This window comes from Ambystoma mexicanum, chromosome 2p (genome assembly GCF_040938575.1).
Source record: "Ambystoma mexicanum isolate Mex_15411 chromosome 2p, UKY_AmexF1_1, whole genome shotgun sequence".
Taxonomy (NCBI): Eukaryota; Metazoa; Chordata; class Amphibia; order Caudata; family Ambystomatidae; genus Ambystoma; species Ambystoma mexicanum.
The window spans coordinates 517327218-517348520 of NC_090923.1; positions in this window are offsets into that span (position 1 = coordinate 517327218).

The window sequence follows — 21303 nt, forward strand, 5'->3', positions numbered from 1 at the left end:
TTCTTTAATTGGAAATATGACATAAATATGACAGACCATGGAAGTATCTCCCCCACTTGTGTCTTGATCATATCTTAACGTCCTGTCAAAGTGTCCAAGGTTGGTAAGCTAAATGCCAACCAATAAGAAATCCCCATGCCACACCGACTATAACGGATAAGACTAACGATTTAACTTACTTTATAATGATGTACTAGAAAGAGTGTCCGTAGTAGGATGGGTCTAGGTGGAGCCATCAGATACATGTTAACCATGGAGTGACGAGTCCCTAAACATTCTATATCTAGTTTAAACCATTAACCAACCCCATTTCTGGTTCTACGTTGTTTTACCGACAGTAGTTTGTTTGATGGATTTTTTACTTTGGATGGATCGACATTTTCATTTTATTTGTGGGGGTTTTCCCCAAATCCCCCCTTTCCCTCTGTTATTAAAACCCCACCCAACCACCTCCTCACTCCTTTTAACCCCTTACACGCCCCATATATATTTTGAGGAGTTCTACGATGGATTAGTTTTGGTAAGAAATCAATCGAAAAAACGTCTGTCAGTAAAAAGATATCATACCCCATTTCCCTGTAGGTTTTGTAAACTGCTAAGTGTAATGTGACGTCATTTCTGACATAATTTTGTAACAAAAGTAGCTTGCAGTTGTTTGAAATGTGAGAGCTATGAGATGAAATGCTTGTATGCTGACCCAGCTTGGATTAGTTGTTACAATAAAGCTGGGTTTTGACATGCACCTGAGTCCTCCATCATTGAGTATTATTCGGACTAACTGTGTAATCCTGAGTAAATCTTAGCACAATCATCACCAGCTTCCTCACTCAAGGCACCTTCCTCTTGACCCTCAAGACCAGAAAAATTCCCCCCACTTCTCAACAGACAAACACCCTCAGCACATACCACCCCATCACCCATTGTCCCTTGCTAGGTTAGATACTTGAGAGAACAGTATCCACACAACACTTCCAAACTTTTACTTTGGACTGTCCAAGCACCCCAGTTAGTTGTGTTAGGTAGGGAATCCCATAGCTCAGGAAAAGTTAGGCATTTTTCTTTTGTTGGAATAAACCCAAGTGAAAAATGAAAACGTCTAGTCTTTCACCTTCTTCTGACCCTCCACAATTGACAACATCTCTCCTTCAAGGAGCACATAGCAAGGACAACACAAATGGCTTGGTACAAACTTTCCCTCATGCAGATCATTATGCTGTTCATCCGGGCACACAACTTCAGATCTGCTGTCTAAGCCTTGGTCCTTGGACAACTGGATGGTTGCAATATACACCTGGTAGGTCTACTGGTGACCATCCAGGCATACCTGAGATGTGCCCTATAAGCTATACCTAGTCTCAACAAAGACCACTACAAATTGAACCACATTACCCGACTCCCATCAAACAATACTAGCTCCCAATACAATCACACATCAACTTCAAATCCTGCTGCATCATCTACAAGTCCATTGCCCACAAGTCCCCAAACTAACTTGCTGAGAAGCTAAGCATCTCAGGAGGCCACGATCCACCAAAATCAAGGATATTTGCAGATGTGAGCTACTTTGATGCACAAAGGAAATATTCAGAAGACAAGTCTTCTCTGAGTATGCCCCCAGGCCCTGGAGCCACCTCCCCATCAACAACAGACTCACCCCCTCACTTCTGCATTTCAGGAAGTAGCCCAACGCACTCCCCTTCAAGGAATTACTCCTCCTTAATGCCTAGGTGCACACCCCTCCCCTCCTCACCCAACTTGAGAATGGGTAATCTGGTTCCCCCTGTTCCTCCCCTGACTGCTTTTGGATCCCTTGCTGCTGAATTCCCCACCCTCCCCATGCCCCGTTGTTAGCTCCCTATCCCTTTAACTGATCTGTTCCTGTCACTGGGTGCTTCCCCCTATACTTGTAAAGCACTCCTTTGCTTCCCAGAGCTAGGACCGTGCTAATTTAATACCCTTATCATAATCATTACAATAACATAAATTTTCTTTGCAACTTGTATTTTGTCTCGTCTTCCCAAATACATAACATACTTAGTTACAGCAACTGAATGTGATTTCATGTCTATTTCAAAACAATTCTGGGATTTCTTCATCACTCCCTACCCACTAGCAAGAAATATCTTGTGCATACATGTCATAGGAGGTGGTCACTGTGATGCTCTACTCCCATAATTTCACTGAAACTCTTAGCCCTAACCTTGGATAAAGTAGAGATAGATTCTACCAAACCCTCAATATTCGGGTAGTTCGGAATTTGGCTGAATAGCTTTGTCTGTGCTTATTATTTGATGGCGTGTTACTGTGATAGAGTTGGAAAAATGATAAATCAAGACAAGGCACTTCATTTACTGCTATTTAGTACCCAGCGGGGGTGGGTGGGGTGGCAGCCTCTCAGCCAATGAGAAGGCTCAGAACGGGGGCATTACCACCTGGTAATCCCACCGCTCCGAGCCTCCTCAGGGCTGGAGGCCGCCATCTTCCTGTGCCGGGGAATGAGGTAAGTGCTCACCCCCTCCGCCTCCTCAAATCTTCCTCCATAGATTTCCCTTCCATTCCTTCCCTCCCCCAACCCACACTTACCAGCTTTTTTATCCTTTTCAGGAGCAGACGTGCTGGGTACACTTTTGTCCCCAGCGCGTCCGCTCCCAATCTATGGCACGCCGCCATGGAAAGTAAGGAGGGACTATGTGCAGTCCCTCCTTCCTTTCCATTGTGGACATTTTTTGTTTACTTTTTTTCCTATTTTTCTATGGCTGCCATGGAAGGCAGAAGGGAATACGTGTAGGCCCTTCTCCGATTCCATGGTGGCCATTTTGTTTGCTTACTTTTTTTTTAACTAGTTTTAATGGCTGCCATGGAAAGGGAGAACGCACTTCATTTTCCCTTCCTTGCTGGCATTTTCTTCAGTTGCGAATTGCCAGAGTGCCTTGCAACTGGAAAAAATTGCTTTTAGTACCCCGTTCCAACTATGAGCCCAGGGCATTACCTGAGGTGGTAATGTCCCCTCCCGGCTCAGGGCTTATTGCTTAAATATTTTCACATATGTGATACTGCACCTGCCAGCCCAGTGACATGACTCATAACGTGAGTAGGTATATGAACACTTTCAATTTCATATTTTTAGCTACAATTGTTGTAACCATAAAAAGCATTGAAGGTTTCTCAGGACTTGGAAACATCCAAGCAAAAAAGATTGAAACGGGGCCCTACTAGTAGTAGCCTTAATATTCTATTCTAACTCTAATTCTAATTATAATTATAGCTATAGTATGTATCCTATTGGAAAATCCCCTTTTTATAAAGAGCTCTTCTGCTTCAGTTTGGTTTGTGCTATAAAACCCCAGTACATATATGATTCATACAGTGCAACTTTAATACTTTAATAGTCTTATTTTGGAATCGTGTTCTTGTGATCTGTGATCATAAAAGAAAAAGTGACGGGCAATAATATTGGGCAATCATTTTTGCCTGGATATTAAGATGTCGGTTTTCTTCTTTCTTTGATGACATTTGAAATGCTGTGTAATAAAACATTCATCTATTTTGGATCATGCATTCATCACTCTTATCGGTTGTTGAAGGTCTTGAATGTGACCGCTTTGATTTATATTGTTGCTATTTTGTTTTATGTTTCAAACCGCTTGTTATGTTACCATTTGTCAGAAACATTTTCATGCTGAGTCTACCATGCAACAAAATGGCATTTTTAATAAAGGTAAATGTTATCACTTTGTGCTGGTGGAAAGCAATTCAATTTAGAAGATCCATTTATTTTTGCAATTGGGTATTGCGAATCCTTAGAAAAGCTAACCTTCTCAAAAAACTATTTTCGGCAGCCAGCGAAGAAATGTAATTATAAATATGAACAACTGCACACAATGATTCAAAGGGAAATCTGAGGCATCTATAATGTAATATCTAATTAGAGCGTTAGTAATACAAATGTCTTCGAACTGCATCTATGGCAACACTCCAACGTTATTGGGGCACGTGTGGGTATTTAACTTTGAACTTTAAAGTACTTTGTCAATTCAACTCGAGACCAAATCATTTAAGCGTGTGCATCCATTTTCCCACATACCACATCATTATTTCCATTGCATTGTCAGCCAAGGCTGTTAAGAGATGTAATTTCTATGACATATGTTTCTCATGATGATAATGATAATAATAATAATAATAATAATAATAATAATAAACTTGTGGAGCAGTGCTCACAAAGATTTACACTGGAGCAAATTAAGCAATGCCCTTAGCATCTTTGGAAAACGGGAGCTCAATTTTTCGGTAGGTCCACTTCCTGCAGTTTTCTACTCTTAACATCACTGTAACTGGTAAGACTTCATTGGGATTTCCAGTATTAGATGTCAAGCAGTTGTTTGAAGAATCCCAAATAGCTTTCAGAGAGAAGTAGCTCAATGGCAATGGTGAGGAGGTCTGGGGTTAATGTTTATTACCAGTGAGTATGTAGGTGTGAAGAATCAATTTTCGGGGCGCCAGTGGTCCAGCGAAGAATATCGCTTTCTAAACCATCAATCAACCCCACACCTCTAGTACACCAGAAAGGATCTGAACAGATTGGAAACACAAGTAAATTATAAACCTCCTTGTCCAATTTTGGTAATGTGGACAGAACGGCAGGCTTATCTCCGCAAGGTCGTCGATCGTTGGTAAATTGCAACACAACAAAAATACAATTATTACTCAATGATAAAAAGGGACTGTCCAGTCAATGTTGTATACACATATCTACTTTATTATTATTTCAACTGACAGTTCTAGCACACTACAAAATACAATCCACCCTGTAAAGGAACACAGAGACAGACATTTTCACGAAGGAAAGGGATGCACTCTGGATACTGACAGGAGGGTAGTCGGTAAAGCAATAACTCGTAACTCTTCATGGTTATTTGGTTTCAGCATCAAGGAACAAGGGGTCGTAAATGTCACTAGCGGCCTTCGGAGAAGGTCCAGGGGGACATAACCACAATGTACCTGGTGCTTGAGATGATCTTGATGCTCAACAGTATCAAGTTAGTTCCAGGATGCTTTGCAGCTCCTGCAACAGAGTACAAGATGGGAGACGGCTGAAGGCTGAATCATTGTTTCTGTGCTGGTTGGTGGTTCAGGAACACTGGTCGAGGCGTCTCGAATGGCTTTCATAACGGCAGCATGACAACAGTCAGTCGGTCGCGAAAATGTCTGTAAGAGATGGACGCTGGTTGATGCTTATTGTGGCACTTCCACTAGCTTCATTGCAGGGATTGTGTCATCCTTTAAGGCAGACAGCCCAATGCCGAGCACAGTGTTTGCAGGCAACACCCTCGTCCTTTGTTGAGAGACTCTCTGGCACTTCCCACCTTGGAAGCTTGCTGGCAGAACCTGGCAGGCACACTGTGTGCTGGCTGGGTACCAGTTCTGGAGCTGCTGGGCGGGTCTTCTGAGTCCGGTATCTCCCTCTATTCCCTGGGTGATGTTTAGGGGATGGATCTTGCTTCTCTCTTGGACATCCTGCCCTTCCTTCAGTGGCGGAAGCTTTAAGGCAGACTGGACCTTTAGCCAGGGTCCAAATGAGTCCTTCTTCTTACTCCTTTCAAAGTCATCGGATAATCTGCTAAGTGAGGGGCTCAGTCCTCTTTTAAAGCCAAATGAGCCCCAGTGATTGGTGCAGGGTAAGCCTGCCTTAATTAACCAATTCTGGGTCCCCACCAACAATTTTCTGTTATGTGTGATCTCATAACCAGAGTGCTTTGCAGCAGGAAAGGCAAGGGGTGACAACATGGGATACTAAGTTCCACCCATCTTCCTGTCTGTTGTGGATCAAAGTGTCTCTCTGGTTGATTGAGCTCTCTGTGTCTCCTGAGCAAAGCGCATGTCTTCCTTGAAGTTTGTGGAGAGAACAGACTTTCTGTCTCCATCAAATCACATACTTCTTCCCTCTGAAATGGATTCCCTGCAGGGGTTGCCTACTGTAAACAGTTGTCCCAGACATGACTTTCATACAGAGGGGTGGGAGCTAGCTTCAAGCTGACACATTGCATATCAAAGTGGTGCTGGTGTTTCCTGTCCCTTGTGTTACTCCTGTGACCAGGCCTCTTCGCAGGCCTGTTTTCATTTAACTCTCATCAGTATGTGCTGCCACCACACAGAACTTTGACAATAGAACAGGGCAGATCCATAGAGCCTTCAATATTTTAATTAGGCTGGCCATGACCGGAGGTATGTGTTGCTTTCCTGCCTTCCCCCTTCAGGGATCCTTTGATGTCACATTCCAGCTAAATGTGACAGGGAGGACTGCGCATGTAGGCTGTGTCCCTCCCCGGAGTACACTTGACTATGTGTTTGTTGTGCAGCGAGCACAGGAAAATGTATGCGGATTCACCCCACACATTTTCTGAGGTGGATCTCCCATTATTAATTTTAATTACCAAACTTCAAAAAAGCCCAGGCGAACGCACACTCCCGGTCTGGATAGTCAAATTCCTCATTTCATATCAATCAAGAATCACTGACAATAAGCTGTAAGAATGCTATTCAAACCTCGATAAACAGTGGAGAGCAATGGATGAAAACTCTGCAGGACACCACTAGCCCTGTAACACCAAAAACCAACCTGTCACTGATAAAATAATACTGCAAAACAAACATTTTAGATATTAAAACCTGTGAGAGGAACTACAAGTAAGGTGGACAGCAATGCAGGCTGAATCAAGCACTTAGCTGGAGTCAATTCTTACCCAGAAAAACATCTTGATTCTGGCTGTGTGTCAGGCCTACATGAATTCCATCTCCCTCAGCTCCTAGCCCCTTTGCAATCCAATACCATGCTCCACCCACACAGAGAATGGCCCTACTCCTCTCTCCGTCGCCGCCATCATCCTATGTTTTCTAGACTACCATTTCAAGCAATAGAAATGGTAAGGGAAAGCAATATGAATCCCTTTACTATTTTCAAAATCCCTTTTTGTTTTTTAAGGACACACAAAGCCAATGCCCATAACAAAAGCCTATCCCGTTCCCACCTGACACTCTCCCCTACTCTTTTCAGCTAGAAACATTGGCATCATCTATGACACTTCTCACACTGTCTCTACTTTGATCTCCAAAACTGGAACAACAGCTAGCCTCAACCTCGTAAATATTAGGAAAATCAGACATTTCCTTCCGTTCAACACTGCCCAGCATTTCTTAACCACTTTTCTATTCTCTAAACTGGACTACTGTGCCAGCATCCTCTTTGGTCTTCCCAACTATGCTTCCTGTCCTCTGGACGAGATCATTAACCTCAATACCAAGGCTCTCTTTGAACTCCCTCACTTCACACCTACTTCATTGTACAGTCACCATGCTGGATGGCTGACGAGGCTAAACAGGATCAGATTTAATTTTGTTCTCCTGGTTCACAAATCTATCCATGTTAAAGCACCACAGTATATATCCTCCTCTAACAAACTATACACGCCTTCTTGTAATCTCTGCCTCCTCCACTACCCATGTGGATCCTCCCCCTCCCTGTGCTTCCCTTTGCTTCTGCTCCTTCTCTCTTCTTGCTCCACTTGAATGGAATTATCTTTGCTTGAACATACGAGAAACAGTCCACACAGATTTGTTGAAAGGCAAACTAAAAGCTGACCTCCTCACTTCTGGGTTACCCTCTTAAACTGCATCTCATCTGCCTGCCAGCTAACATTCTTCACTTGCCTCTAACCTTCCTCTGTCCCACACATCATCTGCCTCCACTCTAGCACTCCACACATTATGGTCACACCCGAGCACAACTGGCCGTATTGCCTACCTGCACTGAAAAATGTCCAATGTTCATTGTCCTTAATCTATGTATGTCTATTTATGTATTTTCCCCACTGACTGTTCCATTTACTCCCCTCCACAACCTGTCAGAATGTCCCTCAAACTCACCCCATTGTAAAAAGCTCACTGCTTCCCATGAAATCTGATTTCTTATTGATTGAATGTTCTTTTGTGATCCAAAGAGCATTGTTCCTCCTATATACAAATTAAAAAATAAATAAATGTACATCAACCAGAACCCCCCCATGATGACTGCAACTGCACAATCAACCAGACATTATTCTGGCCACTTAACCTCTCATCAATGTCTACTCATCAATTTTGACATAACTTTGTTTTATATATAAATCTCGATTTGTTGACATACATTTTTTATTTCTAAACAAACATTTTTCTCGAAGAAACACGATTTTTTCTATTTCATTACCTGGATTAGGTTCCCTGATAGCATCACTTTTACCTCAATTTGAGCACACAACACTGATAAAGAAATCCAAAGTTCTCCTATTGACTGAGAATATACAATGTGTGTTGCATTAACATTCCAAAGAAGAGGCCAATAGCTACAGAGTCATAGAGATTAATTGTTAATTAACTGTTCAAACTGGGTAGAGCCATGTTTGTTTGTTTGTTTGTTTGTTTGTTTGGTAATGCGCTCCCAACCCGTGGGTAGCTGGGCGCAGCAGATACAAGGATACTTTAGGCTTAGTTACAAAATACAGATAGTTACAAATTACATATAGACATATAACATATTTACAATTTGGTGGGGTATATGCAGTGCATGATCAACAATGCTAGGCACATGGGAACAGCTATATATACATATGTACAGATGCAGGTTATACAGGGATCAAAGGCTCACTCAGTGTTAATTGTCATTCATTTGCAACCAGGTCAGCAGATTTCTCCTAAAGCTAGAGTATGGTTGTTTCACCCTTATGTGAGTGGGCAATGCATTCCAATAGAGTGCGGCTTGGACGGGGAGGCTAGATCCACCTGCTTTGGCCAGTCTGAATTTAGGAATGTCTAGGCCGAGGTGATTGGAGGCTCTAGTTTGGTAGATAGGGTTTTTTCTGGTCAGTCTGGCAGAGAGATAAGGGGGAGCCGTGTTATTAAGACATTTGAAGGAGAGGGAGGCCAATTTGAGGAGTATCCTATCACTAACTTTTAACCAATGATGGTCTCTTCTAAGGTTAGATATATGTTCACAACGGGGTATATCCAGGGCTGCTCTCAACGCATTGTTTTGTAATATTTGAATTTTATTGATGATACTTTTATTAGCTCCGGCATATAAGGCATTACAGTAATCAAGTTTGGACATTATTAATGCATTGGCAAGTGTAATGCAGCTAGGTTTAGATAGAGGGGCACATTGGCATGCGTCAAAATATCCCACAACCTCCATCAAAATCTATTGTAAAACCCTCCAAGATTTATACTTCCAGATTCATTCACATCTGCATCCATCAACACAAACTACAGGTTTGCATATATTTTGTACAGTACATTTGCAACTCTTTTACAAGTGCATGTGAACAGGGTTCCTGCCACTTACCCTGCATAACCTACTCAATAATCATACTCTCATTTCTTCCATCTCCTGACATCAAGTGGCAGTTACTTGTAATGCTGTGTGCTTTGAACATTTTCTATTAATGCAACTTTCATAACAGTTTCAAACCACGAATTTCAATTTTAGTAGCACTCTCTGTGATTTCTTTGTAAAATAAAAGAAAATCACATTGAGAATATTTCCACAGCATGTTGAAGTACCAGATCCTTTGTGAAACTTATAATACAATTCAATATGTTACCACGACATGCATGCTTTCCCATATTACCCATTGTAATGTGAAAACTCTTATTGTCTTCTTTCATTCTGTCACTTTTCAAACCACTTCTCACACTAACACACCTGCAGTAAAACTCCCACAATGCACACAGAAAACAAAAAGTGCATGTATGTTACCAAAGCATGCCAGGTACATGGACTGCAAAATTAACAAAATGGACTGCATTTACAACTACTGATTTCAGCACCATTTGAAGGAAACAAAATAAGTGCATGTGTACATTTACAACAGTGTTGTCTGTAAATTGTAATAAATAAATGAAAGGAACAGGAAAGGATTTCTCCAACATACTGCAATGGCACTCATGTAGCAAGCATCTATATGTGGCAAAGTAAATAAAATTGCACACACTAACTTTCTTCTTTCTAATCTTTCTTGGCTTCTGCATTTTTTCTCAACCTACCAGGACTTGCACTACTCCATTTCCAATACAAATAGTGCAACAACAACTCTCACACTTGGAAAACTGCAGCCACGTAGGGCATACTTATCACAGGACCACCGGCCCCAAAACCAACAATGCTGGTGCTCCCAACTCCCTATTCCTATACATTGCTGTACAATCGCACACACATAGAGACTAACATTTTCCAAAACCTGACTTTACAGGCCAACATGGCCTGTAATATCTTTGTGACACTGGGAAGCTTGCTGCCAAACAAGTATTAGGAATCTAGTGGCAACCCATCTGCACCAATAGCAGTGTTACAACCCTACTCATAATCATGTGCAATGTTACTAACTCTTCTTCCCAACAAATCCTCCTACAGTGTAAAATAATGTGTTCTCCTGGTACAATTATTCTGCCATTACCACACATACACTCTAATTTTCTTCTTTCATAATTGCAGTGAAGAACAGCCTCCTTAAAGACAGAAATGTCTCTAGTAGAAGATAAAATTCAGAAGAAAACTACTATTAACATGCAACAAAGTAAGTGCAGCAGTGTGGTAGTATTCTTCCTGTTACTCATAAAGTGCAGTATTGTCCTATAGTAGCCTACAAAATGCTATCCTATCCAACAGCATTTGCTTCACTCTTACATGTTGTATTCTCATCTGAACAACATTATCATAACACCCACTAGTATCATTAAAGCATTGTAATGTTCTTACTTATTCATGCCCAGTGCACTGTCATACACACTGAAGCAAACCCTTCACATAACAACACACACAGCTACTATTACAACCTTCCCAAACCTGAACTAACAGCCGATGCACAATCACATGCCCCTCTCTTTATGCCTGCCCTGATATTCAGACACTCATGCACAGTGCAAACAAATACATTGCACAACTTTCAAACCCACACTTTCCTTTTTTCTCCAACAGACAGAAGAGAATGCCTATCAAAAAGCAACTCCATAGAAAACAATGCAAAAATAGATCAGATACAACTAATACAGTCACTGAAAAAAACTGAACCAGCCAGCAGGATACATTATGGCCCCTCTTCCAAAAAGTAACAATAAAAAGAAAGGTTTTAAGAAGAATAAAACTACCAGTAGCACTAGCACTGCATCTGCCAATGAGCCATATTTTAATGAAGAGGCATAAAAACAAGAGCAGACAAACCCAATTGCCATACATAGCATGGGCTGAGGGTATGAAATGGTAGACAACACCATTATGGCAGAAGAAACCCTCATTGAAAAAATGGCCCCAAAAAAGTTACAATCAAGTCTCCATTCCACTGAACCAATCCATCCCATTGACAAATGGCCCTGCACCTCAATTTGTAATGTACGAAAACCATCCTTCAAATATTTACGGTAATTCCTTAATCACTATGTGAATGTGAAAGAAAAAATAAGAATAAAACTTTGCAATGCATGGACTCCTGTCCAGTGCTCAAATACACAGGCCTGCGAGGACATTTATTAGCCTGCATTTCCAGACCTGCTTGCAAAAGCACCTTCCCCCACATCAAAATGTTAGCGACACACCATTCCACTATATGCAATCTTGTCCAGAGACTGTGCTATGCAAAAAGTCCTGCTTTAGAACTAGAACATTTCAATAAGATTCTCCTACATGGCACCGCCAAAGAACTCCTTGAAGAAATAGACTACATCCAAAGCAAACATTTTTGGAAGTGAAGATCACTTAGAGAATCCAGTAACTTTAGAGAAGAGTACCAAAACCTTACAAATGCCAGCTTTCTAGTACACATATGGAAAAAGAAATAGCAAAGTTTTAAAGCACATCTGCTGAAGTACCAAACCAAGTATGTGTGTCATGTCACAGAACTTTTTATACAAAGGGCACCAAAATTGTCGATATACCGAACAAAATAGAAGACAATGAAGAATCCCAATGGTTCATAAAGTAAATGAAGACACTCTAGGAGTGCAACTGCCAATAGATCAATCATTGATTATCCTAGTGAATAGTGTACATACGAAAGACAAATAAATGTGGCAACAACTAGCAGACCTAAACAAAGTTAGAAAAACCCTACAATATCTGAAAGAGATCAATGAATACTACTACGAAATAAACATTGAACAAAGACCTAGGGGAAACAATCAAAATAATTCAGGATTCCTCACCAACTAGCCAATTTGAACTTGTACATCCTATTATGGCATCCCATATTTTATACCAGTATGCAATTCACCCACTGCACTCCAAAGACATCATAGATGATGCACTAGAAACATATCAAATGTGGCAAGCGGAATCTCCAATCAGCATATGGGAAAAAAGTGTAGGAGCACAAGCTTTCCTCTACTCTTTCCTACTGCAAAAGGGGGAATGCATGATGAAAGATGCACACAAATAACAGCATCAGAATACCTCTCTTTAATAATGTATTCTGAAGACCCTGGATTCAGACAAAATGTTGAATACATATTCCATCTCCTGTTTGAAAGTGAATTAGCAACCCTATGTTACAGAGTTGCACACACATTGAAAACAGGTTCCAATGTTTTAAACATGTCTGCTACCGAACTACTTCAAAAGGTAAAAGACAAAGATGAACTGTTGCAGTTAAGTATCACAAATCTCTTGCCAAACATGCAGGGTACAAAAGACTAGTGGTTCTGATGTCACACTGATGTATGGTGTTTGCTACAGAACCTTGGCCCACCCACATGGTTTGTCACTTTGAGTTATGCAGAATATGCGTGGGAGGACTTGCACGACTTCCTACGCATAGCAAACCAAAACAAAGAAGGAATAGACATAAAAACTCCAGGAGAACTCTGCTCTCTTGACCCTGTAAATGTATCAAGATACTTTCACCACAACTTTATTTCCATGCTGCACTTCATCTGTAATAAAACAATTCCTCCAGTCGGAGAAGTGCAAAAATTCTTTTGGAGAAAAGAATATCATTCCAGAGGAGAACCACACATCCACATGCTTTTGTGGATAGAAGATGATCCTAAATGTGGTCAAGACATTGATGCCACTGTTTTGCAGTTCATTCACAAGCATGTAACCTGCAACATCCCTTCGGAAAGCAGTGAGTAACATACAAAGATGTTTTACTTCCAAAGACCTAAATGTGGCAAATATTGTCGACGCAGATATTAAAACAAAGACAAATACTACACCAAATGCTGCTTTGGTTTCCCTAAACCTGTTTCAGCAAAAGGGCAAGTAAACAGCTTAATGTCTTCTGTTAGACACAGTAGGTACATCACCTAAAAACGCATACTGCATTAAAAGAAATGAAGCTTCAAAGTACATCAATGATTACAATGCAATCATTACCCTCTTGTGGAATGCAAACATAAATTTACAGCACATTGCAGACAATTCTACTGCTGTTACACAATATATCACAGCCTACCTAACCAAAGCTGAGAAAACAGAGCTATAAGACCTCTGGGATGACATATCATCTGACAAAACACCGTCACAAAAACTGTACAGCTTTGGCATCAAAATGCTCTCACATAGAGAATATGGATGCTACAAAGCCGCAGACCGTGTAAAAGGCACAGCCTTATATGGCAAATCTGAAAACATAGTCTGGCTAAGCCTTGGTCCTGCTGCATCCAGAAAAAGAGTGCTGAAATTGTTCCAGGACATAGAAACAATAGCCTAAAAAAGATCTGAACAGCCAGGATATTTTGAAAACAATGTATTGGACACATGCTAACTAAACAGGTGTTGTGCCTTGGAAAACATGTGCCTATATGACATTGCCCAACATTTCTTGTTCAAGAACAATATTGCACCACATAAAAAAAATGTCATAGTCAAAACTTGTGAAGGCAGCCTTGTTAAACTTACCAAACCCAGCCCAATTAATCATATGAAGCTATAATTTAAATCTCCTCAACATAGAGAACTTTACTCCATGTCCCTACTCCAACTTTTTAAACCATGGAGAAAGCATAGATTTATTAGGCACCCATGACTCCTTTGAAGATGCTTTCACTGTAAATGAAAGCAGTACAAGAAATCTCGATTTCAAGCAGTACAAAAACATGTTTGACAATGAACGCCAACAAGAGGAAGAAGTTCAAGCTCAACTAAATGAAGACACTACTGAGGGAAGTCAACCTTCTGTTACAGGAGGCCAAGAATCACTTGGAGAGCCACTCATAGTAAATGAAGCCATGACTGAAGTAGAAAACACCATGTGTCAATATGAGGAATCAGAAGAAAACTTTACTCTGCTAAAATCACAACTCAATGATGAGCAACTTAGCATTTTCCTAGACATAAGTAGAGAAATTGAACATGGTTTGCAGCATGAGCATAACACTTGTAGCTGTCACAATTATAAACATGTACTCCTCTGTGTAAGTGGTGAAGCTGGTTCAGGCAAAAGATTCTGAATATAAAACCATCAGCAAATTCTTCCAAGAATTTACAAACAACAAGCTTTCAGTTGTTGTAACAGCCCCCACAGGTTTAGGAGGTGTTACTTTACACTGACTGCTGCTCCTTCCAGTAGAACACGAAAATAAATCAGAGTACTACAAACTTTCAACAGAAGCTGCTCTGGAGCTATGCAGAAATTTGAAACAAATGAAAATGCTCCCAATAGATGAGGTGAGCATGGTCTCCAGCCTAATGTTGGCTTTGATTCACCTCAGATTGCAAGAGGTCCTTAAAACAGACTATGAAAAACTCTTTGGAGGAAAACACATTATTGTTTTCGGGGATCTCCTACAATTAACACCAGTTAAAGGTGATCCTATTTATAAAACCTTAGGGCACACACAGTGCTGTAACACACATGGCATCATAGGAAATGTAAATCTCTGGCAACATTTCCAATACAGAGAACTAACACAAAACATGCGTCAATCTGCAGACCTCACCTATGCTAACATTTTAAAAAGCATTCGGATTGGTCTACTTTCTAAGGATGCACAATCTATCTTAAATAGTAGACTCATCCATGAGCTATATGGGCATGACACATCTGATCCTAATGCCATGGAACAATTAGCACACAAAAATGTGAAATGTATGTCCTTAATGCCAACCCTAGCAAGCTGTATGCAATTCAATGAGACAATGTAAAAAAAAAGAAATGCAACCAATAGTGCATATTAACTCCCCAGATAAACTGAAAATGCATGGCATTACACTCCCTAGGTGTCAAAAAGCAACAGCACAACTGCATAGCTTACAAAACTGTATCTCCAACAAAGCTGGTTTGGAGAAAATGTTAACATTGTGTTTAAACTGTAGAGTAATTCTGAAAACGTAACCTTGATGTGTAGCAAAGTTTAGTTAATGGAACACTTGGAACAGTTGTTGTCTTCCAGCCGTAGCCAAGTGACAACAACATTGAGTTTATCAATATCCACTTTGACAAATTTTCAGAAGTTAAAAAGACAGGATGCTCAACGATTTTTTATATACAAATACATGTATGTACACAGAGAACAATTATCTCTGTCTCTTGCATATGCAGTCAATATTCACAAATCACAGGGCCTAACCCTAGATCAGGCATTGATTGACATTGGCAGCACCATCTTTAAAGAATATATGAGTTACGTAGCACTGTCACATCTACGTATACTCGAAGGACTATTTCTAGTCAATTTTGTTACAAGCAAATTCAAGGCTGACATTCCTTGCATCGTGGAGTACAACAGACTACATGCACTCTACACATCCCATCTTGATATGTACTCTGTTCCTCTAAAAGGAAAGAGAAGTAATACAAACAGAACTCATAAGAGATCTCCCAACAGTACCGCCAAAGAAAGTGAAAGCAGATGCTACTCAGACAGACATCAAGAGTGTCCATCGGCAAAGAATCAGCTGACCCCATACCAGTTCCTTTAGGCATCCTGCCTTTCCCCTACACTGTACAATGTGTATACTAAGTTGCTCTTCACAGCCCTGGATGCCATGGGTGTCATCTACACCAACATTTCAGATGACACACAGATCCTCATCCCACTCACAGGCAACCATGAGCAAGATTCACTGCTCATCAATCAAATCTATTCAATTATCCAAAACTGGATGGCTAATAATAGTCTCTGCCTCAATGATGACAAAACAGAGCTACTCATAGTAGGTTTACCCTCCAAAAGTGATGCGCTACAGCCGGCCTACAAATCATTTGTCATTGATGGCACCACAATACCAGTTCTCAAACAAGTGAAGACTCTCGGTGTCTATTTATACGCCACCTTAACTATGTCCAAATAAGTTAATACACTAGCCTCTTCTACCTCCTACACTTCCAAACTCATCTCCCTCAGTCGTAAATTCCACTCACCTAATAACTGCATTACACTAGCTAGAGCACTTATACTCTCCAAGCTCGATTATTGTAATATTCTCTTCCTTAGCACTTCCAAATGCAACATAGCCAAACTTCAACTTATGCATTATAAAGCTCTCAGTTCTGCCCTAGGTATAAAACAATCTGAACGTATCTCAAACATCAGGAGAGACAACCATTGGCTCCCCATTGAAGCTAGGATACTGTTCAAAACACTAAGCATTACACACAAATGCATTGCAAAAATAGCCCCCAAATACCTCACCAACACAGTCCAGATGAAATCCCAGACCAGACTCCTCAGATCTAACAACAATCCACAACTCGAAATCTCTCGACACAAAAGAGAGAAATCTGGGGACAGTAGTTTCAAGGTCCTTGCTCCTAAACACTGGAACTCCCTACCTACCAATATCAAGAATGAAACATCCTACCCACAAATTAAAAAACTGCTGAAAACATGGTTATTCAATCAATTGAATATAGACCACAAAATCTGCCTGACTAACCACTATCACTCATTGTAAATATCCTGTATGTAAATTTACCACTGTCTATTCCGTATTACTGTACTATAATTAAGATTGTATTTACCCATTGTCTCTAACTACACTGTGATACCTCCGGGTCTGGGCGTATTATAAATGTAATACAATAATTTAAAAATATTCCATCAAGTAGCACAACCACAAAACTATGTAGTGCAAACACAAGTGCACATCCAAAGGCACAAACAAAGAGAAAGATGTCTTCTTAAAAAACAAGTGGAGGTCCACCAAATGACAAAGGCACTGAACTCTGCGGTCCAATACAATTTTCCAACACAACTGGTGTAAATTGCTATGCAAATGTAGCAATCAATGTTATGTTCCAATTGCCACCAATTGTTCAAAACATTTACTTGAACGTCACAGACCAGTTGTATTTGCAAATGCTCGTCCTTCATAGAAATGCAACAAACAATCCTGACAACACTTAAAATGTCGCTGGAATAAGGCAACAATTGGACTATTGTGCAGGAATTGTAAGATTCACCATAAACACACAGGAAGATCCTCAAGAATTTCTAATGTACTTACTACAAGTGCTAGAAAGCAAAAATATACCTATGAATGAAATCTTCCAGATTTCATATACGTGGAAACATACATGCACTCTCTACAACCATGTTGCGCAGGAGCAAGTGCCTAATTAACAATTTCTATATGTATCTATACCTAATTGTGAATGCATTCCATTTCAGCAGCTGGTGCAAAATGCAAATCATGCCATTTTATGTGCTGTGTTCAATTCAGACAAATATTCCACCTTACACATAAACTCACATAGCCAACATGTAATAGTAATGCTTTTAAGATATAAAGTAGATGGTGCTAAAAACAACTGCAAGCTTACTAGTTTCACATACGGGCAAGTGTTGCTTGGCAAGAAAACCTTCAAAACAGTATGCATAATCTACCACACAGGTGCCACAACCAATGTGGATCACTATACTGCATACATTAAAAAAGATGTGGTTGGTTTGAATGCAATGACAGTTCCATTACTGTAAGATACAGATTACCAGCAAATCTAACGAATGCCTACTTAAAATTCCTTAAACCTAAATTTACTTACTAACCTGTAATACTAGAATAAGTTACTGCACGATAGAGACCAACAGGCATGTAAGTGCTAAAGAAAAATACCCTTCTCAACAGTAAGAGTATAAAAACTTTGCATACTCAAACTGGTATGTGAGTACATTCATAGCGCTACAATGCAGTTTGTGAGATAGAAAACAGCTTCAATATTGCAACAGATGTGCATGTTGCACATTTTTGATAATGCTATACAGTTTTGACCCCAATGACCCAAAGATTATGCACACAGAAAAAACTGTGCCAAACACACACTAACATTGTTTCACCCATAGTACTTAAAATGTACTGATTATGAGGGTCTACAAACGTTAGTCACTAACCTGTAAAAGTATCAACTGTTAGAATACACCAACTGCTGTCTAACTGCACCCATGCCACTGCAATGTTACCTTCCAATAGTGAAATAGTTGGTATACACAATCAAAAATGAAATTGCTTCAAAACATACCCTACAAAACTATAAAAGTATCATCAGTTAGAATATGTCAACTGGTATCTAACTGCACCCATAATACTGCAATATCCCTTTCCATTAATGAAAGACTTGAAATCCACCAACAGGAATGAACGTGCTTCAAAACATACCCTGCAAAACTGTAAAACTGTGAACAGTTAGAATATGCCAACTGGTATCTTACTGCAATATTAGTTTCCAATACTGGGGAAGTTAAAATCACCATCAGGAATGAAAGTGCTTCAAAGCATAGCCTTGAAACCTGCTAGAATACACCAACTGGTATTTAACTGCACCCACAGTACTACAATATTAATTTTCAATACTAAAGTACATAGAATGCAGCAACAGGAATCAAACTGCATCAAAGTATATTCTTAAAAATTGCAAGACGATAAACAGTTAGAATACGCCAACTGGTATCTAACACCAACCATACCACCACCCCTTTCGAGAAGCACAAAACATACACAACTTCAATTCCTCCTACTGCAACAGTGCTTCAAACACACATAGTGTGACATGTAATGTCAAATAAATATAGTGGTTTTTTTTATCCAACATGTTTTTTTCCCACCCACCCAATGATTATGCAAACAAACACAGCAACTGTGCAAAACGCACAGTAATGTTGTTGAACATAGTACTTGTAATGTACTAATTATGAGGGTCATCAAAGTACATTAATATGTGACATTATGTGCAATGTGACATTGTGAAGTACCTTACTTAACATATTATGTTTTTTTCACAGCGAAAGAAGCAAAGATTTCTACTGCAGTAACATGTACAACAAACTCAATCTGTACCCACAATGGTAGATCAATGAAAAGCGCAATTTCCACTTCAATGGTATTTTGTCACTGTGTTCCAAAAAGTATACACTGCCTATATAATATGTATTAGAACTATACACACATTCTTGTAATGCTTCTTTCCAATGGCCAATTTCCATTTCTGTTTAAAAATTGGTAAGGCAGGCGCTCTGTTACCAGTCATTAGATTCTCCTCCAGGTGTGGCCAGTTAATTGACTCTGAGGATTCTGGTACTTGTATTTTTTGCACTTGATTTTACTGGCAGGTGACTGGAAACAACTCCCTCCATAGCACAAATGTTCCCCTTGATGAGGGGAGGGGGAAAGCCATGGTTGTGGCTCTCCACTGTAAGGCATGATGGCCCTGCTGCTATTTCCTTTGAGCCCGGGACTCCTGAAACAATGTTTAAAAATTGGTAAGGCAGGCGCTCTGTTACCAGTGATTAGCTTCTCCTCCAAACACATGTTTTCATGACTCCATCAATCTTCAGGGAGGCTGGGTTTCTTGGCTGTTTCAGGCGTGTCTTCATTTCTTTTTCAGGTGAGGCAAGTTAATTGACTCTGAGGATTCTGGTACTTGCATTTTTCACACTTGATTTTACTGGCAGGTGACTGGAAAAAACTCCCTCCATAGCACACATTTTCTCCTTGATGGGAGTAGGGGGAAAGCCATGGTTGTAGCTCTCCACTGTAAGGCATGATGGCCCTGCTGCTACTGCCTTTGAGCTTGGGACTCCTGGAACAATGTTTAAAAATTGGTAAGGCAGGCACTCTGTTACCAGTCATTAGCTTCTCCTCCAGGTGTGGCAAGTTAATTGACTCTGAGGATTCTGATACTTGTATTTTTCGCACTTGATTTTCCTGGCAGGTGACTGGAAACAACTCCCTCCATAGCACAAATTTTCCCCTTGATGAGGGGAGGGGGAAACCCATGGTTGTGGCTCTCCACTGTAAGGCATGATGGCCCTGCTGCTACTTCCTTTGAGCCCGGGACTCCTGAAACAATGTTTAAAAATTGGTAAGGCAGGCGCTTTGTTACCAGTGATTAGCTTCTCCTCCAAACACATGTTTTCATGACTCCATCAATCTTCAGGGAGGCTGAGTTTCTTGGCTGTTTCAGGTGTGTCTTCATTTCTTTTTCAGGTGTGGCTAGTTAATTGACTCTGAGGATTCTGGTACTTGCATTTTTAACACTTGATTTTACTAGCAGGTGACTGGAAAAAACTCACTCCATAGCACACATTTTCTCCCTGATGGGAGTAGGGGGAAAGTCATGGTTGTGGCTCTCCACTGTAAGGCATGATGGCCCTGCTGCTACTGCCTTTGAGCTTGGGACTCCTGGAACAATGTTTAAAAATTGGTAAGGCAGGCGCTCTGTTACCAGTCATTAGCTTCTCCTCCAGGTGTGGCAAGTTAATTGACTCTGAGGATTCTGGTACTTGTATTTTATGCACTTGATTTTACTGGCAGGTGACTGGAAACAACTCCCTCCATAGCACAAATTTTCCTTTTGAATGGGGCAGGGGGAAAACCATGGTTGTGCCTCTCCACTTTAAGGCGTGATGGCCCTGCTGCTACTGCCTTTGAGCCCGGGACTCCTGGAACAATGTTTAAAAATTGATAAGGCAGGTGCTCTGTTACCAGTCATTAGCTTCTCCTCCAAACGTATGTTTTCATGACTCCATCAATCTTCAGGGAGGCTGAGTTTCTTGGCTGTTTCAAGCATGTCTTCATTTCTTTTTCAGGTGTGGCAAGTTAATTGACTCTGAGGATTCTGGTACTTGTATTTTTCACACTTGATTTTCCTGGCAGGTGACTGGAAACAACTCCCTCCATAGCACAAATCTTCCCCTTGATGGGGGGGGGAACCCATGGTTGTGGCTCTCCACTGTAAGGCATGATGGCCCTGCTGCTACTGCCTTTGAGCTTGGGACTCCTGGAACAATGTTTAAAAATTGGTAAGGCAGGCGCTCTGTTACCAGTCATTAGCTTCTCCT